Source organism: Centrocercus urophasianus, unplaced genomic scaffold (assembly GCF_019232065.1).
Source record: "Centrocercus urophasianus isolate 14NV4802_14NV808 unplaced genomic scaffold, USGS_Curo_1.0 seq_2, whole genome shotgun sequence".
NCBI classification, from domain to species: domain Eukaryota; kingdom Metazoa; phylum Chordata; class Aves; order Galliformes; family Phasianidae; genus Centrocercus; species Centrocercus urophasianus.
This window is the reverse complement of record NW_024884755.1, coordinates 9035382-9041803: the sequence shown is the minus strand read 5'-3', so window position 1 is coordinate 9041803 and position 6422 is coordinate 9035382.

Sequence of the window (6422 nt, the reverse complement as noted above, 5' to 3'; positions counted from 1 at the left end):
GGGGGTTCATTTCATGAAACATGTTTAAATTTCATTTTCAAAATTAACATATGGTTCTATTCACAACAACTTAAAACCAGACTTTAGAAGTTGCATTGGTATAGTTTTAATGCACAAAGTATTCTAAAGCTGATACATAAAATTTTGTGGATCTGAACAGTGCTTATTGTGAGGAAAACGTAATTAAAGCATGAAAGGAATTAGAATCCTAACAGGAAAGCTACATCTATACAAGTACCTGAACAGAGCAGAGAGGTTCTTTAAGAAAATGATCCAGTATTTCCACATGACCTACCGAAGGGAAGGAGCACTGGTATGCTGCCAAATTCCAGGAGAGCTGAGCAGTGATTAGAATTTAACTCAGGAATCAAGAGGATTTTTTTTCCTTGAATTTCTCAATGTACAAAATTCTGAAGCACTCTCAACTTTACATTAAAAAAAAAAAAATCTAAAAAGGTAATAAAGAATTTGCTTTAGGAAAACATCTGGTAGTTTTAAGTGCCTTATTTCATTAATTCTTCACTTTCACAGCCTATGTCATGCACACATCGATTCTGTGGCCACTGGCAGCATAGGAAGCAGGCAAATAACTGAGCTGAGTTGGTTATAAAATAATGCAAGTACAACACAGATAAGACACGAGTTCTGAAACGGGCTTTCAGTAGAAAGACAACTGGATGCAATGGCACGGAGTCAGGCAGTCAGTAATCTCTAACTGGCAGAGGATGGCCGCTGCTGAGTGGGGCAGGGACACCCGCCTGACCTCAGCCAAGCACAGCTGAAGAGTACTGCACAGCCTCCCAGGCTAAGAACACTCTACACAAAGCCACCCCAAGAACTGCATTCCTTAGCTAGGGGTCAAAGCAGTCAGATAGAGGGAAGTAATAAGAGAAGCAGACAGGAGAACAGAAGGGACCTAATTTAAAGGGCAATGTATAAATGCTTCTACTGCTTCTTCCACTGAACGTTCTCAAAACATAGTAATATATGCTCACATCTACATTGTTATACTATCACATCATCCCATGCATACTTCAACATCTTCACCGGTGTTCCAGCACTCGGCAAAACATCCAGAGCAGCCCTGCAAGGCCTTACAGCCCAATTCCCCCAATATGTGCATCACAGGGCAGCTGTGAGGGTTCACAAAGGCAACCAGAGGACACTGGTGGCTGGAAGTCATCACAAGACCTGTCCCAGGGAGCTCTGTAGGGCTGGCTTCACCTTCTGAAGGAGAAAAGGGGTAATATCACTCCTGGAATTTCACCATCAGCAAGCAGAACTTCCCCTTAAAAAAAAAAAATCAAGACACTACCGGCAATGAAATCAGTCTTTGCAGACTGATGAACATTTTACATGCTATGAACAATGAACCATCCAAGAGAAATTTTCTTCTCCTGGATTAGAAATTGACATCTCCTTCAATAGCATCTACTGGCCCGTTCTCTCCCCTCACCTTCCTCACTGGTGAAGCATTCACTGACTCTTTTCACCTCCAAAAGCCTTCATGGACATCTGCAACCTGCAAGTGCCAGACAGGGATTACACCACAGCCACATCTGGGATGAAGGGCAGCAGGCTTTCTATATGAGGGAGGTTAAATTAATTTCTATAAAAAACAGAAGCAAAGCCTCATGTTCTTCAGAAAAGTGCCAGTGGACTTTTAATGATGCTGGGAACCAGCCAAGGCCGTGGGTTGTATTTCTTTTGAAAGAATTCTGTATAATGAAGCACACTGAAAAATATGCAGAGAGACTGACAGCAATGTTTACTTTATTCATGGCACTACATTTATTCAGGAAACAGAGGGGAAAAAAAAATCTCAACTGAGAAAAAAGGTAGTCTTCTTCCAATAATACCATAAAAATACACAAATCCAGAACAGAAGGTCAGGGAACAGCAGTTCCCTCTGACTGCATGGCCATGGCCATGCTGCCCTGTGGCATCTAGAGTTTTTTCAGCAAGAGATGGAGTGTGGAGGATACAGCAGCCCTTTGGAGGGAAAAAGATCATTTTTATTTTTTGAGAAGGTGGAAGAAAAATTGTATAAACCATGCCTTACAAACAAAGTTTTAAAGGTCTCTCAGCAGGCTTTAAATAAAATGTATAAATAAATACGAAGATGAAGTACACTCACTGCATTCTTTCTTTCCATGGATGAAACGGGCCAGCGAAAACAACTGACCTCAACTGTTTTAATACTGTTTGCTGTTACGTAACCAAACCAAGCAGTTCCTTCTGCCTCTGGTGGAGAATTGCAAAGGTTTTAAAAGTTCATTTTTTAGTTATTCTTTGGAATTTGTTTCACCTGCAGTTATTGCTTACATCAGCTAATGTGACAGCAGTTCAAAGAACTTAATTCACTCAACAGCACTTAATTCCTACATGCAACAAAATTTGACATTCAGCAAATTTGGCTCTCCTCCTTGCAGAGTATTTCTTTCTTTAGTTATTTGGTCCTCCACATGCAATGGAAAGTTTAGGCTTTTTTTTTTTTTTTTTTTTTTTAAACAGGAAAAATAATTTCAAGTCTTCCATCACTAGCTATAAACTCAAGGCAGGCACATTGCCCCAAATTTACAAGGCTGTATAAAGCGGAACTAATAAATCCCAATTCCCTGCAGACTTCAGTCTTCTCTTCCCACCTTCCCACTCACTCCTCCCACAGAGCCCAGTGACCCAGCACCCCCCGAGGGTCCCCTTTCACACGCAGTAGGCTTAGCTCCTATTTATGTCCCTAACTACTGCTTGAGCAAAAGAAAGCAAGTGCTTTGCCAGGTTCCATGTGTGCAGACTGACAGATCTGCGCTTGGCCTGTCTCGCCTGCCGACTGGCCAAACTTCCTTGGCAATGCTTCCCTAAGCACAGGAAGTCTTGGATCTATCTTCTCTACTGAGCCACTAATTTTCATGCAACTGGTATTAGCTCAGTGAGCTCTGAGATCCTTCTCAACTGAAATGGCCCAAAAGACTCAAGTTGCTTATAATGAGAGGGTAGAATAGGACAGAGCACACATGCAAAAGCAAGAGGAGAACTGTGGTCAAAGTAAAATATTTTAAGTATGACAGCATTCTTTTAATAGCTGTGCTGTACCTTCTGCTCAGCTAAAAGGTGATCCGGAGAGATTCTGACAAACTAAGTTTTAAATATTTCAGATCCTGCCATTTTCACTGGCAATCTCCCAGCCCTTTACAACAGCACTGCAAGGCGTTGCTTGTTTTTAAATCAAAACATCCTAACACAGCCAGTTGAACAGCTGCTAGTTATAGCTGCCTTCTGGCAATCCAATGTTTTTCTGGGTCACGTGTTGCTTTACCAGGAAAATAAACCCACGTAAAATAACTCAGGTTTATAACATACATGAATATTGGTATTAATTCAGCAATCTAATACTCTTACATATATCAATGACTAATACACCACTTGTTTCTTTCAAAACTAGCCCCTGACAACAGGAGCCAAAATTATTACCAAAAGATACTGTTAGCTGTGAAGTTTTGTCATTCAAGTCACGGTGAGATTACTGCACTGACGGCGCAATTCTGGATCACTCCTTACTGACCCCCACGCCTAAGCTACACAAATCCAGTCCTGGGTCTGGCCACAAGTACCAAGTGCTCACCCTAAGCCTTTTGCCTTTGCTTTGGTTTTAAGTAATTTTCTCTGGAGTCAGTGACTGATTTTTAATAAAATTTAAGCTTTTCCTCCTTCCCATAGTAGCCTCACCTTTCAGAGCAGATGAAGACTTTTATCTCATTAGCCTTCCAACCATCTCCAAAAATACAGTCAGTAAACCAAGTCTTTCACAAATAATCACTTGATTCCCCTGGAAAAGAGAGGTTTTAACTTGATAGTGATTTATCATCCACGTCAAACAGTTTTCATTAACCAACCACAGCAAGTAACGTTGATCTCCACCTCTGTCCTACCACTTACAACATGATCAATAAATTCAAGTAAACTTGAGTGCAACATCCAAGTCTTCTCTGCAGCCAAAATGGGTGTTAAGTGCTGTGTTCAAATACAGACATTAATTACTGAGACAGCCTAGCCACGTATCATCCTCTCTTAACACCTACCCACCATTCCTATGTGCTCTTGGACCACAATTTGACTTCCCTGTTCCTGTCTCAGACAGGCCTTTACCACTTTGTACTGCAGTCAAATGGTCAGTGTCAGAACAAAAACCTGGCTGGGATTTTTCCGAGTGGAAACAAGCACAACACAAGGCAAGACAAAGATTGCAGCCAATCACTTGGAGCAATCTGCACTAGTTAGAGGGCACTCTGCACTCTGGCTCAAAGTCCAGCAAACAATTACATGTTCTGATCCAAGCCTCAGTAGCCATCTGAATCCATTATCTTTTCTTTACTCATATTCTCTCTTTTCCTGCTATTTATTTCAGTTTAATCCTGCCACTTCAATCCCTCTCTCAAAGAGGCGTCCTGGTTCTTTTGAATGCTGTCAATCTGATAAACTGAGTGTCAGAGATTTAGGATTGCTTGTCTCCCTTCCTATAGAAATTCACTATTTTACTGCAAATTCTTTCTATGTTTGTTTAAGACTATTCCTAGAACCTTGATGTTGCAAAAATTCTTTTGGTGTATTTTGAATAGTTTCTGAAATTGTTCTAAACCACTTCTACAAGGATGACATTTTTTACATGACCATAAAGGAACACTGAGTGCTACATATGAGCAAGCATTAACAACTTCTTTAAACCTACATTCATAGAGAAAAAAGGTAGCTTGTGCATGATTCCATCAGCTTCTGCACCCAAATTCAGCTCTCTTGTGTGTATGGCCAAAACAACTGTTTTTCTTCAGGGTTGGACATTGCTATTTAAGCTTTTGTTCTGAAAGCAAAGAATCAGAGTGGCTTAGTTAAGACTCAGGAAAAAAAAAGTTTAACCCATATTAGGAAAATTCTTAGAATTGTAACTGCTACTGAAATTAATTGAAACTGCTTTCATTTGGTATTTTTTTGCAATTTACTCTTTGAAAGGCATTTGGCCTAAAAAGTCTGCCACACAAGAATTATTAAGGGCTCATCACAAGCAAAGAATATACCATCTTAAAACGGTGTATGAAGCAGCACTGCTTAAAGGCACTGATCTCAGACCACCACCATCTGGAACACTGCATCTACAGAAACCTTCAGTCAAACATAGTTAATAATTAATTATCAAGGAGAGAGGAGTCAAAGACCTTTTTCTTCAAATAAAATTTACAACTAGTAATGTTCAATCTACCACACAGAAAGTCTGCAAACAATGGCAGTAGAGAAAAATAATTGCTTCCATGTCTACAGCATTATCCTACAGATAGTTTTCAAGTATGCATTTATTAGCATGATGTACATGCCAGCCAGTATGGATAATTCAAACCTTTTATAAGAGTGGCATTTCTAAACAGTGTGAGCACTGTGCTGTTAGGTGCACTGCTGTGCTTGGCACAAGAAATGTGCAATGCACCAATACAACTAATTGTTTTTTTAAGCCAGTTTAAGGCAGACTTAGATGCCCCACCCACACTTACAGTTTATAGACATCCATGGTTTTGAAGCACTGAAGCTCATTACCAGTTGAAAAGCATTTATTTTCTTTTAAATGTATTTCAATTCCAAGCGTTACAGAAGCACTGACATACATGCACATATCAGCACTTGCTTCATTCCACTTTTCTAGAAAGAAGAAAGCATGTTAGATCAGATTCTGTCCTCACCTACACTACTGCAACACCCACTACTTGGAATGGCTGATTATAAGGCACAGTAACATTTCACTGCAAACATCTCTGCTGTGAAACCAGAGCCATGCAGTGACCCAAAGCATTTGTTCAGACTGCTGACTTTCTTAATTACTTGTGTTTACATCAACTTCTCTGCAAAATCTGAGTCGATCAGAGAACAAATAATTAATTCCTATGAAGATTGTACCAGAAGGGCTAGAAGACTTACATCAAAGGGAAAGCTGAGCTCCACCTGAAGAGTGCTTCTGGAATTAAACTATCTCTATCCTCTGAATATACTATTTGTTTGTTTTAATTAAAAAGATTGAGCAACACACAAGTTTTACTTTCGATACTGAACAGTAACTTTAGATACTCTGTGCAGTTCCACAGTACTGTTCCAGACAACTAGAGGCTCTTTTAGGTTGTCAGCAACATCCTGGTCATCAACAGCCCTTCCTCCATGTGTATCTGAACTACAAAGACTCAGAAACTGACTGACTTTATTCATGCAAAGTTTCTTATCTGAGAACTTCATATGCTAACAAAAGCCTGCCATGGCTGAAAAGCCAGAAGGCTTAATGCCACCTTCTGGAACAGCAGAGTCAGGGGAAGATTTACTTTGAGCAAGTAGCTTCGAGCCTCCAGCAAGATGTTTTTCACAGTGTAATAAAAACCATGCTACCTCATGTC